Source organism: Calliopsis andreniformis, unplaced genomic scaffold, assembly GCF_051401765.1.
Source record: "Calliopsis andreniformis isolate RMS-2024a unplaced genomic scaffold, iyCalAndr_principal scaffold0031, whole genome shotgun sequence".
Lineage (NCBI taxonomy): Eukaryota > Metazoa > Arthropoda > Insecta > Hymenoptera > Andrenidae > Calliopsis > Calliopsis andreniformis.
This window is the reverse complement of record NW_027480440.1, coordinates 4,873,950-4,888,780: the sequence shown is the minus strand read 5'-3', so window position 1 is coordinate 4,888,780 and position 14,831 is coordinate 4,873,950.

Here is a 14,831-nt window from a genome sequence, read left to right as displayed (position 1 = left end):
TTCTATTGAGGATTGAGGATTGACAGCTGAATGTTGAGGACTGAGGGCTGAAGATTGATGATTCAGGATTGAGGATTCAGAATTGAGGTTTGAGGACTGAGGATTGAGTATTGAAGATTCAGTATTGAGGATTGAAGATTAAGGATTGAGGATTGAGGATTGAGGATTGAGGATGAGGGCTGCGGGTTGAGGATTGGGGTTTGAGGACTAAGGACGGAGGATTGAGGATTGAGAATTGAGGATTGAGGATTGAGGATTGAAGATTGAGGATTGGGTATGGAGGTTCGAAGAATGAGGATTGAGGATTGAGGATTGAGGACTGAGGATTGAATATTGAGTATTGAGGATTGAAGATTGACTATTGAGGATTGCGAATTGAGGATTGAGTATTGAGGATTGAAGATTGAGGATTGAGGACTGAGGATTGAGGATTGATGATTGAGGATTGAGGATTGAGGATTGAGGATTGAGGATTGAGGATTGAGGGTTGTGGATTGAGGACGAGGACTGAGGATTGAATATTTATGTTTGAGTTCTGAGGATTGAGGATTGTGGATTGAGAATTGAGGATTGAGTATTGAGGATTGAAGATTGAGGATTGAGGATTGAAGATTGAGTATTGAGGATTGAGGATTTAGGATTGAGAATTGAGGATTGAGGATTGAGGATTGAAGATTGAGGATTGGGTGTTGAGGATTGAAGAATGAGGATTGAGGATTGAGGCTTGAATATTGAGGATTGGGGACTGAGTGTTGAGGGTTGAGTGATGAGAATTGATGTTTGTGGATAGGGATTTGAAGATTGCAGGCTGAGTATTGAGTATTGAAAACTGTGAATTCATGATATTCTATTGAGGATTGAGGATTGACCACTGATTGTTGAGGACTGTGGGCTGAAGATTGAGGATTCAGGATTGACGATCCAGGATTGAGGTTTGAGGACTGAGGATTGAGGATTGAGGGTTGAGGATTGAGGATTGAAGATTGAGGATAGGGTATTGAGGATTGAAGGATGATGATTGAGGATTGAGGATTGAGGATTGAGGATTGAATATTGAGTATTGAGGATTGAAGATCGACTATTGAGGATTGAGAATTGAGGATTGAGGGTTGAGGATTGAGGATTGAAGATTGAGTATTGAGGATTGAAGGTTGAGGATTGTGGATTGAGGTTTGAGGGTTGAGGCTTGAATATTGAGGATTGGGGACTGAGTTTTGAGGGTTGAGTGATGAGAATTGATGTTTGTGGATAGAGATTTGAAGATTGCAGGTTGAGTATTGAGTATTGAAAACTGTGAAATCATGATATTCTATTGAGTATTGAGGATGGACCACTGATTCTTGAGGACTGAGGGCTGAAGATTGAGGATTCAGGATTGAGAATTCAGGATTGAGGTTTGAGGACTGAGGATTGAGGATTGAGTATTGAGGATTGAGGACTGAGGATTGAAGATTGAGGATTGGGTATTGAGGATTGAAGAATGAGGATTGAGGATTGAGGATTGAGGATTGAGGATTGAGGATTGAAGACTGAGTATTGTGGATTGAAGATTGAGTATTGAGGAGTGAGTATTGAATATTGAGGATTTGGGACCGAGGATTGAAGATTGAGGATTGAGGATTGAGGATTGAGGATTGAGGATTGAGGATTGAGGATTGAAGATTGAGGATTGTGTATTGAGGATTGAAGAATGAGGATTGAGGATTGAGGATTGAGGATTGAGGGTTGTGGATTGAGGACGAGGACTGAGGGTTGAATATTTATGTTTGAGGTCTGAGGATTGAGGACTGAGGATTGAGAATTGAGGATTGAGGATTGAGGATTGAAGATAGAGGATTGCTTATTGAGGATTGAGGATTGAGTATTGAAGATTGAGGATAGGGGATTGAGGATTGAAGGATGATGACTGAGAATTGAGGATTGAGGATTGAGGATTGAATATTGAGTATTGAGGATTGAAGATCGACTATTGAGGATTGAGAATTGAGGATTGAGGGTAGAGGATTCAGGATTGAAGACTGAGTATTGAGGATTGAAGGTTGAGGATTGTGGATTGAGGTTTGAGGATTGAGGCTTGAATGTTGAGGATTGAAAACTGTGAAATCATGATATTCTATTGAGGATTGAGGATGGGCCACTGATTCTTGAGGACTGAGGGCTGACGATTGAGGATTCAGTATTGAGGATTCAGGATTGATGTTTGAGGACTGAGGATTGAGGATTGAGGATTGAGGATTGAGGATTGAGGATTGAGGATTGAGGATTGAGGAATGAAGACTGAGGATTGGGTATTGAGGATTGAACATTGAGGATTGAGGATTGAGGTTTGAGGAGTGAAGATTGAGGATTGAGGATTGAGGATTGGGGATTGAGGATTGAGGATTGAGGATTGAGGATTGAGGATTAAAGATTGAGGATTGAGGATTGAGGATTGAGGATTGAGGATTGAAAATTGAGTACTGAGGATTGAAGATTAAGATTGAGGATTGAGGATTGAGGATTGAGGATTGAGGATTGAGAATTGAGTATTGAAGATTGAGGATTGCGTATTGAGGATAGAACATTGAGGATTGAGGATTGAGTATTGAGGATTGAGGATTGAGGATTGAAGGTTGAATATTGATGATTGAAGATTGAGGATCGAGGATTGAGCGTTGTGGATTGAGGACTAGGGCTGAGGGTTGAGTATTGATGATTGAGGTCTGAGGATTGAGGATTTAGGATTGAGAATTGAGGATTGAGGATTGAGGATAGAAGATTGAGGATTGGGTATTGCGTATTGAACATTGAGGATTGAGGATTGAGGATTGAGGAATGACGATTGAGGATTGAGGATTGAGGATTGAGGACTGAGGATTGAAGATTGAGGATTGGGTATTAAGAATTGGAATATGAGGGTTGAGGATTGAGGTTTGAGGAGTGAAGATTGAGGATTGAGGATTGAGGATTGAGGATTGAGTATTGAGGATTGAGGACTGAGGATTGAAGATTGAGGATTGGGTATTGAGGATTGAAGAATGAGGATTGAGTATTGAGGATTGAGGATTGAGGATTGAGGATTGAAGACTGAGTATTGTGGATTGAAGATTGAGGATTGAGGAGTGAGTATTGAATATTGAGGATTTGGGACCGAGGATTGAAGATTGAGGATTGAGGATTGAGTATTGAGGATTGAGGATTGAGGATTGAGGATTGAATATTGAGGATTGTGTATTGAGGATTGAAGAATGAGGATTGAGGATTGAGGATTGAGGATTGAGGATTGAGGATTGAGGATTGAGGATTGCGGATAGAAGATTGAGGATTGGGTATTGCGTATTGAACATTGAGGATTGAGGATTGAGAATTGAGGATTGAGGATTGAGGATTGAGTATTGAGGATTGAGGACTGAGGATTGAAGATTGAGGATTGGGTATTGAGGATTGAAGAATGAGGATTGAGGATTGAGGATTGAGGATTGAGGATTGAGGATTGAAGACTGAGTATTGTGGATTGAAGATTGAGTATTGAGGAGTGAGTATTGAATATTGAGGATTGAGGATTGAGAATTGAGGATTGAGGATTGAAGATTAAGATTGAGGATTGAGGATTGAGGATTGAGGATTGAGGATTGAGAATTGAGGATTGAAGATTGAGGATTGCGTATTGAGGATAGAACATTGAGGATTGAGGATTGAGTATTGAGGATTGAGGATTGGGGATTGAAGGTTGAATATTGATGATTGAAGATTGAGGATCGAGGATTGAGCGTTGTGGATTGAGGAATAGGACTGAGGGTTGAGGATTGATGATTGAGGTCTGACGATTGAGGATTTAGGATTGAGAATTGAGGATTGAGGATTGAGGATTGAAGATTGAGGATTGGGTGTTGAGGATTGAAGAATGAGGATTGAGGATTGAGGATTGAGGATTGAGGATTGAAGATTGAGTATTGAGGATTGAGTATTTAGGATTGAGAATTGAGGATTGAGGATTGAGGATTGAAGATTGAGGATTGGGTGTTGAGGATTGAAGAATGAGGATTGAGGATTGAGGATTGAGGATTGAGGATTGAAGATTGAGTATTGAGGATTGAAGATTGAGGATAGAGGATTGAGGATTGAGGATGGAGGATTGAAGATTGAGTATTGAGGATTGAAGATTGAGGATCGAGGATTGAGGATTGAGGATTGAGGATTGAAGATTGAGGATTGGGGACTGAGTGTTGAGGGTTGAATGATGAGAATTGATGTTTGTGGATAGAGATTTGAAATACTCCAGATTGAGTATTGAGTATTGAAAACTGTGAATTGATTATATTCTATTGAGGATTGAGAATCGACAACTGATTGTTGAGGACTGAGGTCTGAAGGTTGAGGATTCAGGATTGAGGATTCAGGTTTGAGGTTTGAGGACTGAGGATTGAGGATTGAGGATTGAGGGTTGAGGATTGAGGATTGAAGACTGAGGATTGAGGATGAGGGCTGAGGGTTGAGGATTGAGGTTTGAGGACTGAGGGCAGAGGATCGAGGATTGAGAATTGAGGATTGAGTATTGAGGATTGAGGATTGAAGATTGAGTATTGTGGGTTGAAGGTTGAGTATTGTAGATTGAGGATTGAGGATTGAATATTGAGGATTGGGGACTGAGTGTTGAGGGTTGAATGATGAGAATTGGTGTTTCTGGATAGAGATTTGAAGATTGCAGATTGAGTATTGAGTATTGAAAACTGTGAATTGATGATATTCTATTGAGGATTGAGGATTGACAGCTGAATGTTGAGGACTGAGGGCTGAAGATTGATGATTCAGGATTGAGGATTCAGAATTGAGGTTTGAGGACTGAGGATTGAGTATTGAAGATTCAGTATTGAGGATTGAAGATTAAGGATTGAGGATTGAGGATTGAGGATTGAGGATGAGGGCTGCGGGTTGAGGATTGGGGTTTGAGGACTAAGGACGGAGGATTGAGGATTGAGAATTGAGGATTGAGGATTGAGGATTGAAGATTGAGGATTGGGTATGGAGGTTCGAAGAATGAGGATTGAGGATTGAGGATTGAGGATTGAGGATTGAATATTGAGTATTGAGGATTGAAGATTGACTATTGAGGATTGCGAATTGAGGATTGAGTATTGAGGATTGAAGATTGAGGATTGAGGACTGAGGATTGAGGATTGATGATTGAGGATTGAGGATTGAGGATTGAGGATTGAGGATTGAGGATTGAGGGTTGTGGATTGAGGACGAGGACTGAGGGTTGAATATTTATGTTTGAGTTCTGAGGATTGAGGATTGTGGATTGAGAATTGAGGATTGAGTATTGAGGATTGAAGATTGAGGATTGAGGATTGAAGATTGAGTATTGAGGATTGAGGATTTAGGATTGAGAATTGAGGATTGAGGATTGAGGATTGAAGATTGAGGATTGGGTGTTGAGGATTGAAGAATGAGGATTGAGGATTGAGGCTTGAATATTGAGGATTGGGGACTGAGTGTTGAGGGTTGAGTGATGAGAATTGATGTTTGTGGATAGGGATTTGAAGATTGCAGGCTGAGTATTGAGTATTGAAAACTGTGAATTCATGATATTCTATTGAGGATTGAGGATTGACCACTGATTGTTGAGGACTGAGGGCTGAAGATTGAGGATTCAGGATTGACGATCCAGGATTGAGGTTTGAGGACTGAGGATTGAGGATTGAGGGTTGAGGATTGAGGATTGAAGATTGAGGATAGGGTATTGAGGATTGAAGGATGATGATTGAGGATTGAGGATTGAGGATTGAGGATTGAATATTGAGTATTGAGGATTGAAGATCGACTATTGAGGATTGAGAATTGAGGATTGGGGGTTGAGGATTGAGGATTGAAGATTGAGTATTGAGGATTGAAGGTTGAGGATTGTGGATTGAGGTTTGAGGGTTGAGGCTTGAATATTGAGGATTGGGGACTGAGTTTTGAGGGTTGAGTGATGAGAATTGATGTTTGTGGATAGAGATTTGAAGATTGCAGGTTGAGTATTGAGTATTGAAAACAGTGAAATCATGATATTCTATTGTGTATTGAGGATGGACCACTGATTCTTGAGGACTGAGGGCTGAAGATTGAGGATTCAGGATTGAGAATTCAGGATTGAGGTTTGAGGACTGAGGATTGAGGATTGAGTATTGAGGATTGAGGACTGAGGATTGAAGATTGAGGATTGGGTATTGAGGATTGAAGAATGAGGATTGAGGATTGAGGATTGAGGATTGAGGATTGAGGATTGAAGACTGAGTATTGTGGATTGAAGATTGAGTATTGAGGAGTGAGTATTGAATATTGAGGATTTGGGACCGAGGATTGAAGATTGAGGATTGAGGATTGAGGATTGAGGATTGAGGATTGAGGATTGAGGATTGAAGATTGAGGATTGTGTATTGAGGATTGAAGAATGAGGATTGAGGATTGAGGATTGAGGATTGAGGGTTGTGGATTGAGGACGAGGACTGAGGGTTGAATATTTATGTTTGAGGTCTGAGGATTGAGGACTGAGGATTGAGAATTGAGGATTGAGGATTGAGGATTGAAGATAGAGGATTGCTTATTGAGGATTGAGGATTGAGTATTGAAGATTGAGGATAGGGGATTGAGGATTGAAGGATGATGACTGAGGATTGAGGATTGAGGATTGAGGATTGAATATTGAGTATTGAGGAATGAAGATCGACTATTGAGGATTGAGAATTGAGGATTGAGGGTTGAGGATTCAGGATTGAAGACTGAGTATTGAGGATTGAAGGTTGAGGATTGTGGATTGAGGTTTGAGGATTGAGGCTTGAATGTTGAGGATTGAAAACTGTGAAATCATGATATTCTATTGAGGATTGAGGATGGGCCACTGATTCTTGAGGACTGAGGGCTGACGATTGAGGATTCAGTATTGAGGATTCAGGATTGATGTTTGAGGACTGAGGATTGAGGATTGAGGATTGAGGATTGAGGATTGAGGATTGAGGATTGAGGATTGAGGAATGAAGACTGAGGATTGGGTATTGAGGATTGAACATTGAGGATTGAGGATTGAGGTTTGAGGAGTGAAGATTGAGGATTGAGGATTGAGGATTGGGGATTGAGGATTGAGGATTGAGGATTGAGGATTGAGGATTAAAGATTGAGGATTGAGGATTGAGGATTGAGGATTGAGGATTGAGGATTGAAAATTGAGTACTGAGGATTGAAGATTAAGATTGAGGATTGAGGATTGAGGATTGAGGATTGAGGATTGAGAATTGAGTATTGAAGATTGAGGATTGCGTATTGAGGATAGAACATTGAGGATTGAGGATTGGGTATTGAGGATTGAGGATTGAGGATTGAAGGTTGAATATTGATGATTGAAGATTGAGGATCGAGGATTGAGCGTTGTGGATTGAGGACTAGGGCTGAGGGTTGAGTATTGATGATTGAGGTCTGAGGATTGAGGATTTAGGATTGAGAATTGAGGATTGAGGATTGAGGATAGAAGATTGAGGATTGGGTATTGCGTATTGAACATTGAGGATTGAGGATTGAGGATTGAGGATTGAGGATTGAGGATTGAGTATTGAGGATTGAGGACTGAGGATTGAAGATTGAGGATTGGGTATTGAGGATTGAAGAATGAGGATTGAGGATTGAGGATTGAGGATTGAGGATTGAGGATTGAAGACTGAGTATTGTGGATTGAAGATTGAGGATTGAGGAGTGAGTATTGAATATTGAGGATTTGGGACCGAGGATTGAAGATTGAGGATTGAGGATTGAGGATTGAGGATTGAGGATTGAGGATTGAGGATTGAATATTGAGGATTGTGTATTGAGGATTGAAGAATGAGGATTGAGGATTGAGGATTGAGGATTGAGGATTGAGGATTGAGGATTGAGGATTGCGGATAGAAGATTGAGGATTGGGTATTGCGTATTGAACGTTGAGGATTGAGGATTGAGAATTGAGGATTGAGGATTGAGGATTGAGTGTTGAGGATTGAGGACTGGGGATTGAAGATTGAGGATTGGGTATTGAGGATTGAAGAATGAGGATTGAGGATTGACGATTGAGGATTGAGGATTGAGGATTGAAGACTGAGTATTGTGGATTGAAGATTGAGGATTGAGGAGTGAGTATTGAATATTGAGGATTTGGGACCGAGGATTGAAGATTGAGGATTGAGGATTGAGGATTGAGGATTGAGGATTGAGGATTGAGGATTGAAGATTGAGGATTGTGTATTGAGGATTGAAGAATGAGGATTGAGGATTGAGGATTGAGGATTGAGGATTGAAGATTGAGTATTGATGTTTGAATATTGACGATTGAGGGTTGAGGATTGAGGATTGAGGATTGAGGATTGAGGATTGAGGATTGAAGATTGAGTATTGAGGATTGAAGATTGAGGATTGAGGATTGAGGATTGAGGATTGAGGATAGAGGATTGAGGATTGAGGATTGAGGATTGAGGATTGAGGATTCAGGATTGAGGATTGAAGATTGAGGATTGGGTATTGAGGATTGAAGAATGAGGATTGAGTATTGAGCATTGAGGATTGAGGATTGAGGATTGAAGATTGAGTATTGAGGACTGAAGATTGACGGTTGAGGATTGAGGATTGAGGATTGAGAATTGAGGATTGAGGATTGAGGATTGAAGATTGAGGATTGGGTGTTGAGGATTGAAGAATGAGGATTGAGGATTGAGGATTGAGGATTGAGGGTTGAGGATTGAAGATTGAGTATTGAGGATTGAAGATTGAGGATAGAGGATTGAGGATTGAGGATGGAGGATTGAAGATTGAGTATTGAGGATTGAAGATTGAGGATCGAGGATTGAGGATTGAGGATTGAGGATTGAAGATTGAGGATTGGGTACTGAGTGTTGAGGGTTGAATGATGAGAATTGATGTTTGTGGATAGAGGTTTGAAATACTCCAGATTGAGTATTGAGTATTGAAAACTGTGAATTGATTATATTCTATTGAGGATTGAGAATCGACAACTGATTCTTGAGGACTGAGGTCTGAAGGTTGAGGATTCAGGATTGAGGATTCAGGTTTGAGGTTTGAGGACTGAGGATTGAGGATTGAGGATTGAGGGTTGAGGATTGAGGATTGAAGACTGAGGATTGAGGATGAGGGCTGAGGGTTGAGGATTGAGGTTTGAGGACTGAGGGCAGAGGATCGAGGATTGAGAATTGAGGATTGAGTATTGAGGATTGAGGATTGAAGATTGAGTATTGAGAATTGAAGGTTGAGGATTGTGGATTGAGGATTGAGGATTGAGGATTGAATATTGAGGATTGGGGACTGAGCGTTGAGGGTTGCATGATGAGAATTGATGTTTGTGGATAGAGATTTGATGATTGCAGATTGAGTATTGAGTATTGAAAACTGTGAAATGATGATATTCTATTGAGGATTGAGGATTGACAACTGATTGTTGAGGAATGAGGGCTGAAGCTTGAGGATTCAGGATTGAGGATTCAGGATTGAAGTTTGAGGAGAGAGGCCTGAGGGTTGAGGATTGAGAATTGAGGATTGAGGATTGAGGATTGAAGATTGAGGATTGTGTATTGAGGATTGAAGAATGAGGATTGAGGATTGAGGATTGAGGATTGAGGATTGAAGATTGAGTATTGATGTTTGAAGATTGACGATTGAGGGTTGAGGATTGAGGATTGAGGATTGAGGATTGAGGATTGAGGATTGAAGATTGAGTATTGAGGATTGAAGGTTGAGGATTGAGGATTGAGGATTGAGGATTGAGGATAGAGGATTGAGGATTGAGGATTGAGGATTGAGGATTGAGGATTCAGGACTGAGGATTGAAGATTGAGGATTGGGTATTGAGCATTGAAGAATGAGGATTGAGTATTGAGCATTGAGGATTGAGGATTGAGGATTGAAGATTGAGTATTGAGGACTCAAGATTGACGGTTGAGGATTGAGGATTGAGGATTGAGGATTGAGGATTGAGGATTGAGGATTGAAGATTGAGTATTGAGGATTGAAGATTGAGGATTGAGGATTGAGGATTGAGGATTGAGGATTGAAGATTGAGTACTGAGGATTGAAGATTAAGATTGAGGATTGAGGATTGAGGATTGAGGATTGAGGATTGAGAATTGAGGATTGAAGATTGAGGATTGCGTATTGAGTATAGAACATTGAGGATTGAGGATTGAGCATTGAGGATTGAGGATTGAGGATTGAAGGTTGAATATTGATGATTGAAGATTGAGGATCGAGGATTGAGCGTTGTGGATTGAGGAATAGGACTGAGGGTTGAGAATTGATGATTGAGGTCTGAGGATTGAGGATTTAGGATTGAGAATTGAGGATTGAGGATTGAGGATTGAAGATTGAGGATTGGGTGTTGAGGATTGAAGAATGAGGATTGAGGATTGAGGATTGAGGATTGAGGATTGAAGATTGAGTATTGAGGATTGAGTATTTAGGATTGAGAATTGAGGATTGAGGATTGAGGATTGAAGATTGAGGATTGGGTGTTGAGGATTGAAGAATGAGGATTGAGGATTGAGGATTGAGGATTGAGGATTGAAGATTGAGTATTGAGGATTGAAGATTGAGGATAGAGGATTGAGGATTGAGGATGGAGGATTGAAGATTGAGTATTGAGGATTGAAGATTGAGGATCGAGGATTGAGGATTGAGGATTGAGGATTGAAGATTGAGGATTGGGGACTGAGTGTTGAGGGCTGAATGATGAGAATTGATGTTTGTGGATAGAGATTTGAAATACTCCAGATTGAGTATTGAGTATTGAAAACTGTGAATTGATTATATTCTATTGAGGATTGAGAATCGACAACTGATTGTTGAGGACTGAGGTCTGAAGGTTGAGGATTCAGGATTGAGGATTCAGGTTTGAGGTTTGAGGACTGAGGATTGAGGATTGAGGATTGAGGGTTGAGGATTGAGGATTGAAGACTGAGGATTGAGGATGAGGGCTGAGGGTTGAGGATTGAGGTTTGAGGACTGAGGGCAGAGGATCGAGGATTGAGAATTGAGGATTGAGTATTGAGGATTGAGGATTGAAGATTGAGTATTGTGGGTTGAAGGTTGAGTATTGTAGATTGAGGATTGAGGATTGAGGATTGAATATTGAGGATTGGGGACTGAGTGTTGAGGGTTGAATGATGAGAATTGGTGTTTCTGGATAGAGATTTGAAGATTGCAGATTGAGTATTGAGTATTGAAAACTGTGAATTGATGATATTCTATTGAGGATTGAGGATTGACAACTGATTGCTGAGGACTGAGGGCTGAAGCTTGAGGATTCAGGATTGAGGATTCAGGATTGGGTTTGAGGAGAGAGGACTGAGGATTGAGGACTGAGGATTGTGAATTGAGGATTGAGGATTGAGGATTGGGGATTGAGGATTGCTGATTGATGTTCAGTATTGAGGATTGAAGATTCAGAATTGAGGACGAGGATTGAACATTGAGTACTGAGTGTTGAGGGTTGAGTGATGAGAATTTATGTTTCTGGATAGAGATTTGAAGATTGCAGATTGAGTATTGAGTATTGAAAACTGTGAATTGAGGATATTCTATTGAGGATTGAGGATTGACAGCTGAATGTTGAGGACTGAGGGCTGAAGATTGATGATTCAGGATTGAGGATTCAGAATTGAGGTTTGAGGACTGAGGATTGAGTATTGAAGATTCAGTATTGAGGATTGAAGATTAAGGATTGAGGATTGAGGATTGAGGATTGAGGATGAGGGCTGCGGGTTGAGGATTGGGGTTTGAGGACTAAGGACGGAGGATTGAGGATTGAGAATTAAGGATTGAGGATTGAGGATTGAATATTGAGGATTGGGTATGGAGGTTCGAAGAATGAGGATTGAGGATTGAGGATTGAGGATTGAGGATTGAATATTGAGTATTGAGGATTGAAGATTGACTATTGAGGATTGCGAATTGAGGATTGAGTATTGAGGATTGAAGATTGAGGATTGAGGACTGAGGATTGAGGATTGATGATTGAGGATTGATGATTGAGGATTGAGGATTGAGGATTGAGGATTGAGGGTTGTGGATTGAGGACGAGGACTGAGGGTTGAATATTTATGTTTGAGGTCTGAGGATTGAGGATTGTGGATTGAGAATTGAGGATTGAGTATTGAGGATTGAAGATTGAGGATTGAGGATTGAAGATTGAGTATTGAGGATTGAGGATTTAGGATTGAGAATTGAGGATTGAGGATTGAGGATTGAAGATTGAGGATTGGGTGTTGAGGATTGAAGAATGAGGATTGAGGATTGAGGCTTGAATATTGAGGATTGGGGACTGAGTGTTGAGGGTTGAGTGATGAGAATTGATGTTTGTGGATAGGGATTTGAAGATTGCAGGCTGAGTATTGTGTATTGAAAACTGTGAATTCATGATATTCTATTTAGGATTGAGGATTCACCACTGATTGTTGAGGACTGAGGGCTGAAGATTGAGGATTCAGGATTGACGATCCAGGATTGAGGTTTGAGGACTGAGGATTGAGGATTGAGGGTTGAGGATTGAGGATTGAAGATTGAGGATAGGGTATTGAGGATTGAAGGATGATGATTGAGGATTGAGGATTGAGGATTGAGGATTGAATATTGAGTATTGAGGATTGAAGATCGACTATTGAGGATTGAGAATTGAGGATTGAGGGTTGAGGATTGAGGATTGAAGATTGAGTATTGAGGATTGAATGTTGAGGATTGTGGATTGAGGTTTGAGGGTTGAGGCTTGAATATTGAGGATTGGGGACTGAGCTTTGAGGGTTGAGTGATGAGAATTGATGTTTGTGGATAGAGATTTGAAGATTGCAGGTTGAGTATTGAGTATTGAAAACTGTGAAATCATGATATTCTATTGAGTATTGAGGATGGACCACTGATTCTTGAGGACTGAGGGCTGAAGATTGAGGATTCAGGATTGAGAATTCAGGATTGAGGTTTGAGGACTGAGGATTGAGGATTGAGGAATGACGATTGAGGATTGAGGATTGAGGATTGAGGATTGAGGATTGAAGACTGAGGATTGGGTATTAAGAATTGGAGTATGAGGGTTGAGGATTGAGGTTTGAGGAGTGAAGATTGAGGATTGAGGATTGAGGATTGAGGATTGAGGATTGAGGGTGAGGGCAGAGGGTTGAGGATTGGGGTTTGAGGACTAAGGACGGAGGTTTGAGGATTGAGAATTGAGGATTGAGGATTCAGGATTGAAGATTGAGGATTGGGTATTGAGGATCGAAGAATGAGGATTGAGGATTGAGGATTGAGAGTTGAGGATTGAATATTGAGTATTGAGGATTGAAGATTGACTATTGAGGATTGCGAATTGAGGATTGAGGATTGAGGATTGAGGATTGAAGATTGAGTATTGAGGATTGAAAGTTGAGGATTGTGGATTGAGGATTGAGGATTGAGGATTGAGGATTGAGGATTGAAGATTGAGTATTGAGGATTGAAGATTGAGGATTGAGGATTGAGGATTGAGGATTGAGGATTGAAGATTGAGTACTGAGGATTGAAGGTTAAGATTGAGGATTGAGGATTGAGGACTGAGGATTGAGGATTGAGGATTGAAGGTTCAGTATTGAGGATTGAAGATTGAGAATTGAGGATTGAGGATTGAACATTGAGGACTGAGTGTTGATGGTTGAGTGATGAGAATTGATGTTTGTGGATAGAGAATTGAAGATTGCAGATTGAGTATCGGGTATTGAAAACTGTGAATTGAGTATATTCTATTGAGGATTGAGGATTGACAACTGATTGTTGAGGACTGAGGGCTGAAGATTGAGGGTTCCAGATTGAGGATTCAGAATTGAAATTTGAGGACTGAGCATTGAGGATTGAAAATTGAGTATTGAGGATTGAAGATTAAGAATTGAGGATTTTGGATTGAGGATTGAGGATGAGGGCCGAGGGTTGAGGATTGAGGTTTGAGGAGTGAGGACTGAGGATTGAGGTTTGAGGAGTGAAGATTGAGGATTGAGGATTGAGGATTGAGGATTGAGGATTGAGGATTGAAGATAGAATATTGATGATTAAAGATTGAGGGTTGAGGATTGAGTGTTGTGGATTGAGGACGAGATCTGAGTGTTGAATATTGATGTCTGAGGTCTGAGGATTGAGGATTGAGAATTGAGAATTGAGGAATGAGGATTGAGGATTGAGGATTGAGGATTGAGGGTTGAGGATTGAAGATTGAGTATTGAGGATTGAAGATTGAGGATAGAGGATTGAGGATTGAGGATGGAGGATTGAAGATTGAGTATTGAGGATTGAAGATTGAGGATCGAGGATTGAGGATTGAGGATTGAGGATTGAAGATTGAGGATTGGGTACTGAGTGTTGATGGTTGAATGATGAGAATTGATGTTTGTGGATAGAGGTTTGAAATACTCCAGATTGAGTATTGAGTATTGAAAACTGTGAATTGATTATATTCTATTGAGGATTGAGAATCGACAACTGATTCTTGAGGACTGAGGTCTGAAGGTTGAGGATTCAGGATTGAGGATTCAGGTTTGAGGTTTGAGGACTGAGGATTGAGGATTGAGGATTGAGGGTTGAGGATTGAGGATTGAAGACTGAGGATTGAGGATGAGGGCTGAGGGTTGAGGATTGAGGTTTGAGGACTGAGGGCAGAGGATCGAGGATTGAGAATTGAGGATTGAGTATTGAGGATTGAGGATTGAAGATTGAGTATTGAGAATTGAAGGTTGAGGATTGTGGATTGAGGATTGAGGATTGAGGATTGAATATTGAGGATTGGGGACTGAGCGTTGAGGGTTGCATGATGAGAATTGATGTTT